Source organism: Cibotium barometz, chromosome 64 (genome assembly GCF_041138505.1).
Source record: "Cibotium barometz isolate CiBa-2024 chromosome 64, ASM4113850v1, whole genome shotgun sequence".
NCBI lineage: Eukaryota > Viridiplantae > Streptophyta > Polypodiopsida > Cyatheales > Cibotiaceae > Cibotium > Cibotium barometz.
Genome location: NC_141109.1, coordinates 3,802,364 through 3,821,733, shown reverse-complemented (window position 1 = coordinate 3,821,733; position 19,370 = coordinate 3,802,364).

Genomic DNA, 19,370 nt, shown 5'->3' with positions numbered 1-19,370 from the left:
GATGTGATAAGATGTGTATGAGATGAGGTAAGAAGTGTATGTGATAGGATAAGATGTATATGGGTTATGATAAGGCAAGAATGGATGTGATGTAAAATATTAGATGTGAAGGCATATGGGGTTATATGAATGGAAATGTGAAAATGGATGTATGTATGTGGATGTGGATGTGAATGTGGATGTATGGATGTAGATACGGATGTGGATGTATGTATGCATGTGGATGTATGTATGTATGTGGATGTAGATGTGGATGTATAGATGTGAATGGGAATGTGGATGTGGATGTGGATGTATGGATGTGGATATGGATGTGTATGTATGAATGTGGATATGGGATGTGGATGTATAAATGAGGATGTGAAAATGGATGTATGCATGTAGATGTGGATGGGATGTGTATGTATGAATGTGGATATGGGATGTGGATGTATAAATGAGGATGTGAAAATGGATGTATGCATGTAGATGTGGATGTATGGATGTGAATGTGAATGTGTATGTGAATTAATGTGTCATCGATATGAGATAATGGATGAGAATGAGTACACATTGAATGGAATGTGGAATAAGTAATGTGGACTAAGAAGGGATAATGTGGAAAGACGAGAGTTTGATTTAGAAACTGTATTTTGTGACTGTTTGTAAATGACTGTTTTATGTCAAGAATGCTGGGGAAGCATTTTGACCGTCTTGTGGATTAAGGTCATGAAGACCTAATTGTTAAAGTTGCAACTGCTAATGGAGAGTCAATATAGGACGTCTCGCGTAGCAAGGTCGACCGAGGTCTTGACCAGCCTCGGTTCGATTAAAATGGTGAGCTTCCGGTACGGTGGATGAGAAACCAAGGAAGCGGCCTATGAGTGAAGCGCTAGGTCATCTGTGAAGGATCCTAGAGGGTGCTAACCATACGGTGCTAACCATACGGTGCTCGGGCTCTGGGTCGCCTAGGATACCCACACGTGCGTCGAGGAAGATATCCGAACAAGGAGTAAGAGTTGTTTTCTGAAATCGGGCATGGATCTGGTTGATTGACCTTGCTGGTCTTCAATGGATGAGTACATGGCTCTTTTTATGGATTTGTTGGTTGATCTTGCTGATCTTCAACGAGTGTCCATCTTGATTTTTATAAGTGATTATACTGCCGAGTATTATGGGCTAGGAACTATTGAAAAGGCCCCTGAGGTGGTGAGCGTTCTAGTTGCCAATGATGCCATAGATACTCTGATGAAGGGATGATGGGAAATTAAGAATCAACCGGATAAATTGGAAGATTATGATCAATGGCACTATGGTTTCATTAAAGGATTGTTTTAAAGTTAGCTGATGCTAAGAAAAAGGATTGTTTTAAAGTTAGCTGATGCTAAGAAAAAGGCTGATGCTAAGAAAAAGGCAATTTCATACTGGGTGTGTAAGTGGTGTGGCTAGTTTTATGTTTGCATAAACTTCCGGCTAGGGGGCCTTGGAACTCTTTTCCTTGGTAACCGGGACAAAACCTAACCAAATTCCGAATTGGATCCCATCAATACAGTGGTTGGGCGGTAACCCATGGGATCGGATGGGGTTAGGTTGTTGGACTAATGGATCCGTAAATTGAGACTCAATTTCTGTTACTACGATAGATAAAGTAAATCCCGGATAGTAATTGTTCTATGGATAGGAATCAACGACTGTGCCTCTTGATGGGGAAAAAAGCGTTGATCCCAATGATCCAAGTGCAAGTTTCTTCCTTGATCTGACCAAGTATCTTTATAGATACAGTCGGATCAATTTGATCAGAAATGGTGTTGACTACGTTAGAGTAAAAAGTTATCCTGGTGGAATCGCTCGTGCTTTCTAGGTAAAGAAAGTTTTTTCGGGTTTGGTTTTGGTTAAACCGACGGATTAGTCTCTTGTCCGGATATCTGTGGGGGGCGAGGCCCCGAGTGTGGGACCCTGGCCCTCGCAAGATGTGCTACTTCTGCTGCTAACATCTGAATCCATTGTGCGGTGGGAACAGGGATCTCACAGTACCAGACCGAGGACCAAATCAACGTAGATTACCTGAGGAGGTTCAGGCACAACAATGGAGGGATACATGCATAAATGACTTGCAACCACCTATCTTGCAAGCCCTTCTTCCCCCAGCCTCAACGTGCCAATTTTGGATCACTATGAGCACCTATATTGAGAAATTCCAAAATCGGCATTGCCTGCTTAACCTTCCCATAGAACCAATGCCATATTTTAGCGAGGAAGCACTCCTTCCTCTACCACCTTCTCCAGAGGCCAGCTTTTGTACAGGGTTGTCCTTGCATTTTGAAGTGATTGATACAATCTTTCCAGCAGAAGTGGACACGGATCCACTGCTAGTGCAAGGATAAGCTCATCAACTCCATAAAAATATCAACAAGCTAGGACACTTTTCTCCCACTGGGTTTTTCTCCTCGGCTATATTCGGTGATTGGCACCAATAACAAATTTTATTCTTTTCTTTTCTTGTTTGTTAATAAGACATTTTGCAGAAATCTCAGCTAAACAAGAGCATACAAACACGCTCTAATAGTCCACCTACCGTGCACACAAATTAAGAAGGGGGGAGACATGCAATGCTTACAAAGAGCAAAGAGAAGCAATCTGCACATTAGCAATGCATCAAGACAAACGCGCCACATCAACGAGCACTACAACAGGTGTATTCAAATCATAATCTTTTGTTCTTTATGTGCTTTTCACTTTTGCATATATTGTTTGCATGCTCACAAACAGTTGGCTGGTTTAAGTTTTAAATTAGTTGTTACTATGTGGTGAGTGATTTCTAGATTCTTAGAGGACTTAGTAGAAGGTATTTCTATTTGAAGATGGTGTAAGACATATACCAATAGAGTATGCCAATTTCTTATGCTCTAGAAGTATATTAGTTATCCCTAGTGGTAGCTACCTCTTAGGTATGGGCTAGGTGCTACGATAAACAAAAATTTATGAAACACATGCCCTAAAAAATATATAGAAGTGACTTGAGACATGACGTGTCTACGACCATGTGGAATGTTTGGTAGGACCTTGGGTTGTTTAAGCACCTTGGGGCCAATGCTTGGATTTCCATGGGGTAAACACTGACGTCTAAAAGATTAAGAAGAAGACCTACAAGGACTCTATCGCCTTGATAGATGCTGGTAGGACTCGGGTACATTATGGGCCCTCAAGACCGATGCCCTCATCTTCATGGGGTACTCCTTATGTCAAAAAGAAAGAAAAGGGTCTGTCGCCCTTGAGATACTTAGCGGCCTTTAGATTCTCTTGGCGGAGGTCTCTTGGCCATTGCTTGGGTCTCATTGGGATGGAACCTTCCTCTTTATCAAGCTAAAAATAATAATTCTCTTTAATCTTCTGCTATTTACATAATTTTTTTAAAAAAAGCAAGAAAGGTCCAATCACCATGGCTTATATTTAGGAGTAGGGTTGCCACTTTTAGGAATAACTTAAACACGTATAGGACATTGAGACTACGGTCATAACCTACGGTGTACAAGCACACTTGCCTTTGCATAGCACTATCTACCACTTAGTCTCACTTTGACTAGTCTTTACGCGCTTCTTTTAGCACTCTTTAAAACTCTTATCGGCCTTTCACTTGCATGCTCACGTGTGAGATTGTCATTGCTGGTTTTTTTTCAATAAAAGGCTTTACTTGTCTTCCATTGTTTTTTGCAGTTTTTGTTTCTACCGCGCCCGAGGATGTGCACGATTTAGGAAGGGGGGAATGTTCCACGGGAACACTCACGGGAACACGGATTATGGAAGGAGGCCGGAAGCAATTAATGCGAGAGAGCAGGATTGTAGCCATGGGAACATAAAGATGCACATAATTTTTTCATATTTTTGTGCCGAAGTGCAATGTAAAATGTTTTAGGCCAATGTGGGTTTTAAGTAAGAGTTCTAAGTGTATTAAGCAAGGCTCACTTATGGGGTTGCCCGCCCATGTGTGAAAGAGGCCTAGGGTTAGTGACATCTCTATAAAAGAGATGTTAGCTAAAGAAAGAGGACGTTTTTGGCCATTCTCATAAGCTATTAAGTGAAGCTATTGAGTGAAGCTCTTGAGCTCTCAAGCTATGGCAACTCTCTAACTCTCTCTATTGTACTCTAATGAGCATCAAGCTCCATTAATCAATGAGTAAAGCTCCACTTCTTTCTCTTGATCTCTTTTAGCATCATTGAAGTAGATTAAATTATGATTAGTTGAATGCTTCTTTCTTTCTCGTGTATGCATGCTTGTAGTGTGTGTGTGTGTAGTCTCCATTGATGTAAGCTCTTGCCCACTTCATTGGCAATGAGTTATTCATGGGATAGACTCTCTCTATGAGCTTGTGGGTTTGCGAATGTTACACTCTATGCTTCATTAATCAATGAGTAAAGCTCCACTTCTTTCTCTTAATCTCTTTTAGCATCGTTGAAGTAGATTAATCTATGATTAGTTGAATGCTTCTTTCTTTCTCGTGTATGCATGCTTGTAGTGTGTGTGTGTGTAGTCTCCATTGATGTAAGCTCTTGCCCACTTCATTGGCAATGAGTTATTCATGGATAGACTCTCTCTATGAGCTTGTGGGTTTGTGAATGTTACACTCTATGCTTGCTTGAGCTTGTGGGTTAGTAGATGCACGCTTATGGGTTTGCTTGCATTAGGGAAAGCTAAGATTTAATCAATGTTTGAATGGGATTATGAGATTGCCATGCATTGCTTGTTCTCTTGATTAGTGTAGTGGGGTTAAGGGATTGAGAGATTGATTGAGGTGTTTAAATGGTTGAATCGTCAAGTGGTGGTTCGTGTATGTGAGCTCTCCCGCACGGAATAAGCCTTCATGCACTAATCGGGTCGAGTCCTCGGATGGACATTGTGTTTCTCAACACATTTGTTGATCGGTAGTACTCTATGAGCACTATATTGCATGGTAGAGAGAACCGCTCTTCAGTGCCCTTGTATAATCTAACAATGAAAGATGCAGAATATGTATGGTCTAGATCCTATCAAGAGGCATTCCAAAATCTCAAGCAAATATCGTCGTGGAAACACCCATTCTCCAGTTACCAAACTATGATCTGGTATTTCATGTATTTGTTGATGCCTTTGATTTTTCCATTGGTAGTGCTCTGATGCAAGAAGCGCAAGAAGGCTGGTACAAGACCAATTTACTATGCAAACAGGACATTGTCCAGACTTGAAAAGAACTACTCCTCTATAGCAAAGAAGTCACCGAGGACTATCTTTTTGGAAAAGAGTTTGAATTTCATGTAGATCACAAAGCACTCTTACATCTGATGAACGAACTAGACCTGGTAGGAAAATTTACCAAATGGATGCTTTTGTTATGAGAGTTCGAGCTCACAATAAGGCACATCCATGGAAACAAGCACACAATAGTAGATTTCCTATCAAGGTTGGAGTTAGGAGAAGATCAAGAGGGGGTGAAAGATGATTTCCTGGATGTGCAACTCTTCCTCATAGATGGAGAAAAACGTAGTTGCTATGATGAGATGTTGCAATTCGTGTCTGACTTGTCCTTTTTGGAATACATGTCCAAAGATGAGACAAAAAAGTTGACTCTTTGAAGCAAGTTATTGATGGTGGTAGCTGGACAACTCTACAAGATGGGCATTGATCACATACTGAGAAGATACATCCTTGAACATGAGCAACTGGCTGTGCTAGCAGAAGCACACTAAGGAATAAGCAGAGGGCACTTCTCCAGAGAAGTCACAAAGCTAAAACTATTTCAATCAGGATTGTGGTGGCCATCTACATTAAGAGACATGCACAAGCTCACAAAGGAGTGCAATATGTGCCAAAGGCTAGGGCAACCAAATGATGTAGACAAAATGGCACACACCCCAATATTGCCCCTAGAGTCGTTCTAGAAGTGGGGTCTAGACTTCGTTGGCCCATTCAAGCAAGAAACTCACCAAACAAGAAACAAATACACCCTTGTGGGCTACAGATTACTACACAAAATGGGTAGAGGCCAAGGCTCTGAAAGACTGTAAGGCAGCATCAATAGCAAAGTTTCTCTAAGAGACTATCATGATTGCCAAGATTCGGATGGCCAATAGATATAGTAAGTGACCACGGGACACACTTCCTTAATGAAGTGATTAAGAAACTGACAGAGAAGAATATGATAATGCATAAGAAGTCAACAGTCTACTACTTGCCGTAGGTAAAGGGGAAAGTAGAATCCACCAATAAAATCTTGAGGGGAATACTAGTCAAGAAAGTGAATGAAAATAGGACCAACTAGGACACAAAGCTACACTCAGCATTGTGTGGGTATTTCGAACAGCGTATAAGAATGCAACAAGACTTACACCTTTCATAATGATGTATGTCCTAGAGGTAGTAGTGCCTAAATGGAGTTCCTAACACAAAGCCTCAAGATACCTGTATAGCAGAAAGGCTCTCTTCGGAAGAATCATAGGTGCACAAGATCGAGCAACTCTTTAAGTTGGATGAAAGAAGATTGCACAGTGCATGGACAGCCAAAATTGTATAGAAAAGGAGAAAGTTGCAGGTGAACATGAATACGAAATTCAAAATCTTTAAATAAGGAGATGTAGTCTTGTTGTTCTCATCAAGAATGGGAACCCACCCACGAAAATTGAAAATGAGATGAACAGGCCCATTTAGAATTGTCAGAAGAATGGGGACATAAGCATTTGAGCTGATAATTTTGGATGGAGAAAGCCTAAGGAAACTGATGAATGGGTATAGGCTGAAGCCTTATTATGGAAGAATGCTAGAACTAGCAAGACAAGTATGGGGTGAAAGCATAATAAGGTGGTACACTTTCTACCAGCTACATTGGCTTCTACCACACTTGTAGACAACCAATATTAGTGGATTTAATATCATCATAAGATGTATTTATCAATTTATCTAGTGCCTTTTAGATATAATAAATTTGAAACAAGATTAAACAACCATGTTTTAATTCTCTAACTCTACATAAAGTGTTTCACGACCAATTGTAAACCATTGTCCATGACACAGGTTTTCAGTCCACCTTATCATGCTTTCACCCTATGTCTAGAAGGAAATGTGTCTCCATATCCAAATATAGATCCAGAGAACTTAAAGAAAGTGTTTCCAGAAGGAAAATTGTGTCCGAATCCAGATCCACATCTAGAGAATGTCCAACAAGGAGAAGCGTGTAGTCAGGTTCTGCAAAATGCCCAACAAGGAGAGTTCGAGTCCAGTTAGGATCAAAAATTAGGAGAGGATTCTGGAGAAAATAAAAATAGAAGAGAACAAAATCCAAAATTGGGATGTACATATGTAAATATGATTGCAATGTGCACAAAAATCAAGGAGTGAGTTGGCAATAGCATGGAGGTGGGGGTAAAATCAAGGTTGCTGCCCCGAAAAAGGGCACATGGATGGAAAGGGAAATTTGTCACATCGTCATTGCCTATTCTTAGCCCAGTTAATGACCTCGTAAATGGTGCATCAGGCACACAGGCTGGGTTCAAGGAGCTCTCAGCTGCTTACAATGCTGCATGACAGATGGCCTAAAGTAGATGACTAAACTACAGGTTGCAATCAAAGACAAGGATGCTATCATCCAGATGGTGAGAAGCCAGAAGGAACCCCTACAGGAGGGGAGCTGTACACGAGGAGGATGGAGGTAGACCGCCTAGGAAAAATGCAGAGCCAGATCCGTGGCCTCCAAAAGGACAATGAGGAGATCAAAGAGGAAATGGAGAAGATGAGGGAGAGGCAATGGCCCCAACGGAGAAAGCATATGAGCGATTGTAAGAAGACCTAGACAAGGCTAAGGAATGCCACACTGCCAAGAAAAGGCTAGGTCACCTTAATTAGCGAAGAGCACATTAGGGTCATAAAGCAGGTGTAGACTAAGGCTGACAAAGATAAGATTGTGCGAGTTAAGGAAGAAACCAGGCTGGCTGTCTTGGCTGTCTTGGATGCCAATGAATTTTCGGAAGTGTATAAACTAGAAGGCAAAAAGATGGAGAAACGGCAAGTGCAGGTTATCAAGGATCAAAGGAGGTGTGGGGGGAATATTTAAAGGAATTGATAGTGGTAATGAAAGCCCCTACACCTTCCTACAGACAAATGGTGCCCTATAATTCATAGGACAACAATCTAGAGGGAGGATGCAGATAATCAAATCTAGCCGCCCGAGCTAACAAGCTCGGCACCGACAAGAGCTTTGCACCTAGCCAAGAGGGCAAGGAGGTCGGAGCCAGTGGGGGAGGTACCAATAAGGAAAAGCTGCTGCAAAAGGAAAAGCACAACTAAAAAAGAAAAAATAGCTGCTGCAAAAGAAAAATGAACAGCTAAAAAATGAAATGGAAGTCTGGAAAAGAAGATTCACCCCTCTTGAAAGGAGACGAAAAGAAGATTCACCCCTCTTGAAAGGAGATTCACCCCTCTTGAAAGGAGACGAAAAGAAGATTCACCCCTCTTGAAAGGATACGAAAAGAAGATTCACCCCTCTTGAAAGGAGACGAAAAGAAGATTCACCCCTCTTGAAAGGAGATGAAAAGAAGCCAGCTGTGCTGATAGATGCACCCCTCTTGAAAGGAGACGAAAAGAAGATTCACCCCTCTTGAAAGGAGACGAAAAGAAGATTCACCCCTCTTGAAAGGAGACGAAAAGAAGATTCACCCCTCTTGAAAGGAGATTCACCCCTCTTGAAAGGAGATGAAAAGAAGCCAGCTGTGCTGATAGATGGGAAGGGGAAAGAAGTTGTCATATACAAAAAGGGTCATCAATGGACCTAATCCTCGACGAGGTGCTGAAAGAGCATGCAAGGGTAGGAACAAAGGAGCTGGAGGAGAAGGAGAATGATGAATCTATGCTTAAGGCACAAATCGAAAAGATGGAGTCTCTGGTTGAACATTTCAAACAGTAGTAGAAGCAGGTCAGGCTAACAATAAAGGCCCCTCATGAAGGATGTGGAGGCTTCCACACTTGAAAGAATTGAAAGAGGAAGAGGAGGAAAAATGACAGTGAATGAGATGAATGTTGCATTGACAACAACTCACACTCACCTCTGGAAAAGACAAGAGCAGCTAGACACCATGAGAAGGGTGCACGAGAAGAGGCGTGAATAGCCCAAGCCAACCTCAAAAAAAGGCAGGAGTGGATGGATGTCATGAGAGGAGGGTACACGCTGAGGAAGTCCGAGAAAAAGATAAGATGATAGAGGACTTCCAAGGCTAGGAAAAAGAGAAAAGGGGGCAAAAGAAGACCTCGCCAATGCTTCGATGATATGAAGCATTGTAGGCGAACTCGACTAGGTGCAGATAGCTTAGCCACTTCTTGGGTTCCCCACAGCATGACCGAAGTATATCTTCGATTACTTGGTTCACCCTTTCTGTTTAACCATCAGTCTCGGGGTGGTAAGCTATGCTGAGATCCAAGAAAGTTCCTACTCCTTCGAAGAATGCAATCCAGAATCTTGACGTGAACTTGGGATCTCGATCACTTACTATTTTGTAGGCCATGCAATTTGAGGATTTCCTTGAGGAACACTCTGGCCACATCCACTGCAGTGTAAGTTTCTTTTACTAGAATCAGATGGGCAACTTTGGTTACTCTATCAACTACCACAAAGATGGAGTTGTAACCTGATTGCATTGAAGGTAGTCCAGTATTAAAATCCATACTGATACATTCCCACTTCATCTAGGGAATGTCTAATGGATGTAACTTCCTAGGCATTTTTACTCTCTCTACTTTGACTTTCTGACAAATCAGGCATTGATGTACATGAATAAGTACATCCTTTTTTAGTCCAGGCCAAAAGAAGCTTTTCTTTACAAACATGTAGGTCTTGATGAAACCTAGATGTCCTGCAATAGGGCTGTCATGGGCTTCATTCAGAATTTGACACTTAGTTCCCTCATCATTGGGAATGCATAGCCTCCTATTGTAATACATAATTCCATCATCCAGGCTGTACCCTTGGAGTTTTTCTTTCCTGCATAAGTAGGGTAGCAATAGGGCCAAAAAATCTATAATGCATGATCTTCTCTCTTGCTTCATTAATCAATGGATTTAACACCACTGTGATTGCAAGCAAGGAGGCTTTTTTGCTAAGAGCATCTGCTACCACATTTTCTTTGCATGGGCGGTACTTGATTTCAAAATCAAATTCCTGCAGGGTCTGCATCCACCTTCTTTGGCGCATGTTGAAATCCTTTTGAGTGAAGATTCACTTTAAGCTCTGATGATCTATCAATCAAAGTGAATCCTTGACCCAGTAGGTAATGTCTCCACAGCTTCAGGGCATATACTACTAAAAGTAGCTTGAGGTCATGAACAGCATAATTACTCTCATGCGTTCTGAGTTTTTGGGATTCATAGGCCACTCCATGACCTTCCTGCATGAGTGCACCTCCCAGGGCAAAACCATTGGCATCAGTACTACCTCAAAGGGTAAAGAGAAATCTGGTGATTTCACAGTGGGATTGGTTACTAAGGTGGTCTTCAGCTTATCAAAAGCGCTCTAACACCTGGTAAACCATTGGAACGGGATATTCTTCTTGAGAAGATTAGTCAGGGGGAAAGCTATGAGAGCATACTTAGGTATAAAAATTCTATACCAACCAGTTAATCCCAAGAATCCTCTTACTTCTTTCACTCTTTTTGGTTCAAGCCAATCTATGACTGCTTAGACTTTTGCAGAATTTTGAGAAATTCCTTCTTTGGATACCAAGAAGCCCAAGTATTCAACATGGTCGATAGAGAAAGTGCATTTGCTCTTTTTTGCAAAGAGTTGGTGCTTCCTTAGAATCTCAAGAACTTTTCGGACATGAGCTTCATGGTCAGCTGCATTCTTTGAGTAAATCAAAATATCATCAAAGAAAACAAGAACAAAATCATCCAAGTATTCTATGAGAATGTCCTACATTAGGCGATTTAATGTAGTTGGGGCATTTGTCAATCCAAACAGCATGACTATAAATTCATAGAGCCCATATCGAGTATTGATGGCTGTCTTCAGGATATCTTGCTCATCAATACTGATATGGTAATACCCTAATTTGAGATCTATCTTTGTGAAGATCTGGGCTCCACTTAGCATGTCCAGAAGCTCATTAATTCTCGAGATAGGATACCTATTCTTAACTATCAGCAGTGTCACAGCAGCTGATTGAGACCTCTGTAATCCACACAAATTCTTAGCGTTCCATCTTCCTTTTTCTGAAAGAGAACTGGCACTCCCCAAGGTGAAACACTAGGTCTTACAAACCCTTGTTCTAACAGCTGCCTAAGCTATTCCTTGAGTTCAATGGCTTCAGACTGGCATTCTGTACATGTGCTGGGCTATTGGGTAAGCTCCCAGGGTCAATTCTATCACATGATCTACTTCCCGAATTGGGGGCATCTCTGTTAGCTCTGCTGGGAATAAATCATCATTCTCACTTAACCATTCTGGTTCTTTAGCCTTTAACTTTGTGTCTACTAGATTCATTTTGACAACTTAAATGAGCTGCTTCTTTCTAAGTCCTTTCAATAACTTAGAAGCTCTGGGGATCCTGAAATTCCGGTTTCTTGAACTTTGTTTTCACCCATGAAGGTCACGGAAGGAAATGGTTCCATTATGACAGTGAATATCAGCATCTTGTTGCAACGTTCGCAATCGAGCATAGGCTTTTAGCATCACACTTTACATTTCTGTATCTACCTCTTCTTTATTAGGGACATCAAAGCCCCATTCTTATCCCTTATCTACATCACTGGTGAAAACTTCATATATATCTTCAACTTTGTGAGATCCCTCTGCCCCCTCCGTGCTCTGGACTCCCAGTAGCTGACAACGGAAGCAGTCCCCTCATGTGTGGGGCACGGTTCTCACTCGAGGCCTCGCCCACGAATGTCCGAGCACGAGACTAGGCTGGTGGTCACTCCGAAAACCGAAATTGGTAAAATTTCCCATGCCCGGAATGCGGGGACGATTCCACCTTTTTTGAATTTTCTTAACGAGTGATATAATTTGATCATCTGAGCGATTTCAACACTTTTTTCCTAATCAAGATCAGGCAGAGCCGTTGATCTACTCAATTGAGAAAATTATCAGGAAATTAACTAACTACTCAAATCCTAGCGTAATCCTAAGATTTTTCAGTTTGATTATTAAAACTCCACTGATTCCAGCCTAACCCTTTCCGGCCCATGGGTTAGCCACCACCCTACCACTAGAATCGGTAGAACCAAACAAGTACTCACCCACCCATAATAGAAATGCCTTTCTTAACTTTAGCTTTAGAAAACAAATACACACACACACTCCTCTTTAAAACTTTAATATAAAAAAAATAATCCATTGACAAAACAGATATGATTACAGATTTCATAACTCAAAATTTCTATTCAATCCCTTGTTTCACAAAAACAGTACTCTCCGTTGGGACCAGCTGGTCAGCAAACGAGATCCAGTAAAACAGATTACAATAATCATTTCGTCAACATACATATATATATCTTCCTCGACATACGTATGGGTGTCCTAAGCACCGTGAGCCCGTGCATCGCTTGGTCATAACCCTCCAAGATCCTCCTTAGGTGTCCTAGTACCTCACTCAAGGACCTCTTTGTCGGCCTTCGCCCACCATCATACTAGAAGCATACAATTTTTCACTATACCCAGGTGGGCAAGACCTGGGCAGGTTTTTGTCACGTGAGCTGTCCCTCGAACACTCCTCACAAGCTGTTGCAACCGAACTTCCCTTAGATAAACATATATGCCAAATGCTCCCTCCAACATTTTGACGTAAGACAATCCTTTAAGAAAACAGGGTTTCTATGCAAGTTTTCAGTTTTGATTTTGTTTGAAAACCATGAATAATCTTAAATCCGTATCCCAATACTTCTAGATCCAGTTAAAATTCCAAACAGAATTCCTCGAATTCTCTTAACTTGATCCTCAGATCAAAATTAAAAGTCTTAACTTAGTTTCAGATTCGGTGGGAGATTTGAGTACATTTTTCCTGAACTGGGCACATCGTCATTGATTGAAACTGACGAAGGAATTAGGTCTTGGTCAATAGTCTGAATTAGAGTTTGGGTCTGGAAAGGTTCTTTCAAAACTATCTTTCTTGAAAGATACTATTTCAATTTCTCTTTTTCTAAATTTCCTTCAACGAATATTCGCTTACAGATTTCTAAAACATGAATTTCTTATGAGAAATAAAATAATCATTTATCTCGATCTCCAACTTCGATAGTTTAATTGAATTTTCTCATTCCCATCTTAGTGAATATGAAACGGTAGAATCTCCTCTCACATATTATCTACTTTTTCATTTTTCCAGTTTTTTACGAAAATTAACAGAGGATTAAAGAGAACCCTTATTTAATTATAAAGATTCTATATGCATCTACTAATGCATAAAATCCAATTCTGATGAAAGTCACACTTTTATCATCATAAGAATCATTTATGATGAAAATTACTCTTTTAACATGAAAGAATTTCTTTTATGCATATGTTTATGCATATAAATCATTTATGATGAAAATCACTCTTTTAATATAAAAGAATTTCTTTTATGCATACAAATCATTTATGATGAAAATCACTCTTTTAGTATAAAAGAATTTCTTTAATGCATACAAATCATTTATGATAAAAATCACACTTTTAATAATAAAAAAATATCTTTTATGCATATATTTATGCATAAAAATCATTTATGATGAAAATCACACTTTTAATATATAAAAAAATATCTTTTATGCATATGTTTATTCATAAAAATCATTTATGATGAAAATCATTCTTTTAATATTAAAAAATATCTTTTATGCATAAAAATCATTTATGATGAAAATCACATTTTTAATATAAAAAATATATCTTTTATGCATATATTTATGCAAAAAAATTATTTATGATGAAAATCACTCTTTTAATATAAAAAAATATCTTTTATGCATATGTTTATGCATAAAAATCATTTATGATGTAAATCACACTTTTAATTTAAAAAAAATATCTTTTATGCATATGTTAATGCATATGCCTCCTCTCCTTTCTCTAGTTCATTCTATAGTGAGACAACCACTCTATGTGGTCATGCCACCACTACTTTATCTCAAGAAATCATCCTCCCCCCTTCCTTTCTTGCATAGATTTCTAAGTTTCTTCATACATTGGTTTACCGCACCTCCCATCGTATCTTTATTTTTATCTTAAAAACTTAGTGCTAAAGCTTGTTTAATCTTTCATTGTTTTAAAATAAATAAATGTCCATAGGCCCATATACTAGGCTCTCTCAAAAGGTGCTACACACTTCTAAAATTCATGAGATGATGAAGTGCCAAGAAGGATTTCACAAGTACTTCAACCATGGAATGACTAACAATATTGGCTTTCTTTCCACGAAAGGCTATGCATTCTCTGGCTGGTTTTGAATTTATCCATTAGCAATAAAAATTTCCCACTGCCAACCCTTAGCAAATTCACAGCCTGTCAAAAGCATGGCCATGATGAATTCTAGGCTGCCTTGTCCTGAATTGAACCAAGGTACATGTTCTGAATATAGAGCGTATTAAATTGAATACCAAGGTACATATTTTGAATATATGGCGTATTGGCTTCAAAGCGACTCCTTGTAGCTAGAAAAACTCTGCGCTTCATCTTCCTCAGTTTCCCGCCTTTCTTCAAACCTGCAGCGTAGGCTTTCCTTCTCCACGGGCGAATGCCCTCCCAAGTGCATGGGCACTGAGCGGAGGAGCCCGTCCCTTATCAGACCCCAGACTTCTTCAGCATCACCTGCAAAAGTAAACCATATGCTCAGCAGTCACTTCCCTCTAGCTTCACCCTCAACCTCTCATCTTGCTCCTCACTCAAACCCCTGGAACCCCATTCCAGAAAAACCGTGGAGTGGAGAAGCCATCATAGACGCAGTTATGGATGAAAACACCAAGCTGGTTCAGGAACTAAAAGAAGCCAAAGAACAACTTCTAAATATGAAGAACAAGGACCAACTCAAAGAGGCCTCCCTCTTGTCAGCAAAAGAACAAACAGTAGCAACAGCAGCCCCACAGAAAGAGGCAGCCAACATCTCCACCTTAGGTAATAACTCTACCAACACTGTACATGTAAGTCTACCAATAGAATAGGTCAGAAGCAAAGTAGAAGACTATTCAGAAAGATGCCTGGTTGGTCTACTCTTTGGTCCGAGACCATCTAAGGAAGCAATGAGAGCATGGATAAGGGACAGCTGGACACCTCTTGGAATAGAGGTTACCCTAACTCAAGCCCTGGCCAAAGGATATTACCTTTTCTTATTCAAAGATTCAAGCATGGCAATGAAGGTTATTTGTTTAGGCATCTCCCCTTCTGCTTCATGAGATGGACAAAGGACTTTAACCTAGATGGCCCCAAATCCCTAGCTTATCCTGTGTGGGTCGAACTACCTAATCTCCCCATTCATCTGAACCCATGGATCAAAACTATCTTATCCCCCCTAGGTCAAGTCCTAGGTACCAAAGCCTTCTCGGACTACAACCCCGCTTGGCACCCCCAAGTCCTAGTTGAACTTGATCTGTTCCTCCCTCTCCTCGATGAGATAGCAATAGGGTGTGGTGAGTTCTCTCACACTCAGACAATACTCTACAAACACCTTCCGAACTCCTGCTTCCATTGTGGGAAACAAGGACACCTAATCAGAAATTGTCCCATCAAAAACCCACAGTTCATCCTCCCCCAAGTAGCCGAAAAAAACCCCTCTCCTAACCCGAGTCAAGCCCTTCCAAACCCCTGTCCTCCTCCTACTAATGGAAGCCCAAAAGAATCAGATTTCGTACAAGTCAGCAGAAGGAAACCCTTTTACAAACCCAAACCCCCTCACCCCCTAGTCAAGCCCAACAGATATTCAGTCATAGATATTCATTTTTAGCCACTGTTCCAGACCCAAGTGACATGGAAGAAGAAAATGACTATGTAGAAAATACCCCTATTAACAAACTCAGGCTAGAGAAGGAAGTCGACAACTTGGATGCAGCAGATATGGATACATCAGGCATTCTAGCTCCTGAAAAGAGCTCCAATCCACAAACAGGAAACCCCAATGACATGGAGATAAGCAAAGAACTCAAGAGAGGCAGAGCACACCTGGGAACAACCCCTCAGTCAGTCACTAAAGGAGGCCTTAACAAACCCCCAAACAAAAGATAATGAAAGCTGTAAGCTTCAATGTCAGATCCAAAGAAAGCCCAACTAGTAAGACAATGGTTCAAAGCCAAAGCTCATATGGACATATTCTCTCTAGTGGAGATAAAGACTTCAGGAGAGGAACTGAACAGAAGGCTCTACTCCATCTCCCCGAGCACTTTTGGATATACTCACTTCATTCCCATGGAAGTGGGGGCCTAGCAGTGGGCATCCATTATAATTGCATCCAGGATAGATAAAGGACTTCCACATTGACTTCAACAATCAATGGATAGTTGTACTCATGAACAGCTTCACCTTTGTAGGTGTGTATGCCCACAGCCCACAGAAACAGAGGACCAGAACCTGGAACTCCCTTCTAAGGTTACAAGCACCTTTGCTGATTATGGGGGACTTTAACATGGTGGAAACCCTCAAGGACAGATACAAAGCCAAAGGACAAGCCCTTTTTGGCTCAGAGAAACAAGCTTGGGAAAAAGTAAAACACAAGTTCAATCTGCAAGATCTGGGTCAAGAAGGAATCTTCTCATGGCAAAACTACTCTACAGGAGATCTCTCCAGAAAAGCTTGGCTAGATAGAGCTTATGCAAGTGGTGAAATTTACTCTAAATACAATAGGTGTGAATGTTCTGTAGACACTACCACATACATTTTAGATCACTACCCCATCATCACTACAATGGACAATCAAGACAACAGACACAAATCTAGCTGGTTTCACACTACCACATACATTTTAGATCACTACCCCATCATCACTACAATGGACAATCAAGACAACAGACACAAATCTAGCTGGTTTCACACAGACCCAGCTCTATTTAAACTGCCCCTAGTTCAAGAAGAAATCAAACACATCTGGGAATCCTTCTTTAGCAACAATCTATCCCTGGCCAAAGCTTGGAGTCTGTCAGTCAAGTCTACCCAAAATCTACTCAGGCAGGTCAGAAAGGAGGTTTCAGCCCACAGAACCAGCAGACTTAAAAAACTCCAAGTGCAGCTCCATGAACAAGAGTCCTCCACTGACCCTACTAATATCAATCAGATCAGAGCCAAAATCAAAAGAGAAGAAGAAATTGCTCTCCAACATACTAAGCTCTATACCAGGGAATGGTGGGCAGGAAAATCTAACAGGCCGTGTCAGGAAATGTTTAGAATGCTCAAGGTCAAACAAAGGCAAGAGCATATCCCCCTGCTTAAAAATAAGAATGGAATCCAGGCTATGAACCATGATGAGAACAAAAAACTACTCACTCACTACTATCGCAGCATTTTCCAGGAAGAAGGCCCCCCCTCCTCAACCAAGGCAGACCTAGAACTGCTGTCCCAGCCAATATAGCCGTTACTTTGGATCAAGAAATCTCTCATGAAGAAATCAAAGAGGTCATCTTCTCCCTCAAGCCCAATAAGAGTCCAGGTGAGGATGGACTGCCTGTTGAATTTTTCCAAACCTTTTGCGATGTGCTAACAGGTCCCATCTTCAAAGTGTGGCAAGAATCATTGAAATATGGAGCATTGCCATCCCAAATCAATGAAGGCCTTATCAAGCTGATCCACAAAAAAGGCCCCAAGGAGATCATGGGAAACTAGAGACCACTCACAATGCTCAAGAGTGTCTACAAAATCATTGCCAAAGCTTTAGCCCTTAGGCTGAATAAACACATGAAACTATGGATAACAAAGGAATAAAAAGGTTTTATCAAAGGCAGGTACATCTTGGACTCCATTATTGCCTCATGGGAAGGGTTTGAGTATGCAAAAAAAACCTGCCAGGACTTCCTGTTTATTAAGATCGACTTTGAGAAAGCCTATGACAGAATTCAATGGGACTACATCCTTCAATCCCTCCAGAGACATGGGTTTGGGCCCCCAATTCACCCATATGGTAAAAACCCTATTTGGAAACGCCAAAGCTAAAATTATCTTCAATGGAGAACTTTCAGACCCCTTCCCTCTTGAAAAGAGTATCAGACAAGGCTGCCCTTTAGCTCCCCTGCTCTATGCTATAGCAGCATATGGTCTAAATTGGCTAATGGGTGGTTGCAAGATCAGGGTGCCCAGTTTTGTCCACTCAGGCACCCTGTAAATAGTAAAAAAACAGGCATTTATTTACCTTTAGTGGCTAATCTCTCCTAGCTAACGAAGGAATTTCCTTTCAAGTTCTTTTGTTGGAACACCACATGCAAAGTTGGGAATATAGTTGCATAATCTTATTAAGCATTAGATAGTTAAAAGTCCTCATTTCCTTAGGTACAAGCTCAATGTATACACCATGTCCCAAATTTGGGCTGGTTCCATAAAATGCTAATATCTTTCACATATAAACTCGTATGAGATTTCCACTTTGCATCTTAGATCTTCACATAATATAGAGCTTAACTTGATATTTTGAGAAATTTTTAAGCTATTTGTCTATTTTCTTTAAATATTTCAAGGTCTTTAAAGTGTTATAATATATGCCACTTTTTGCACCCACAATAACTACCACTTAAAAATGCCTAATCTTGTAGATCAAAAGAGTGGTAGATAGTGATACATTGGTAGAATGTGGTGGTTAGTCAAAATTGCAAATCCAATGGTTTGATTTTTAATGATCTCTTTTCTAAAATTCTTCCAGGCTATCAGAAGGCCTGCAAATACTAATAATCTAATTAGTAAAATTATATTTTTGATGTAAATCATCTAAAACCTATAGGGACTAGTGTACTTGTATTGGTGCATCTATGGAAAAAGAATTAAATCACTCTAACTATGGAAAGATCATTTTTTTATTATTTTATCATATTTTTGGTTAATTTTGATAAATTGGACTAATTTATATTAATTTAAGTTATATTGGGGTTAAATTTGAGTGTATGTGTATTTTCTATTAGTTTCTTGATCTCGTTTGAAGTACCTTTCCCCCCCAAATCTGTTGTCCAAGAATTGTCCCGGTCCAGCATAAACTGGACAAAACTGGACACCCTGATCTTGCAACAACCCTAATAATGGACAAGATCAGCAAAGGAGAACTGGTTGGAATCAAATTACCCAATGGAGAACAAATGTGCACTCAGATGTTTGCTGACGACACTAACAGTCTTATAGCAAACGAAGAAGAGAACATCAAGGCACTGTGGAGTTGTCTACAAACTTACTGTGAAGCCTCAGGCTCCAAAATCAACCACAGCAAAATAGGAATCAAAACCC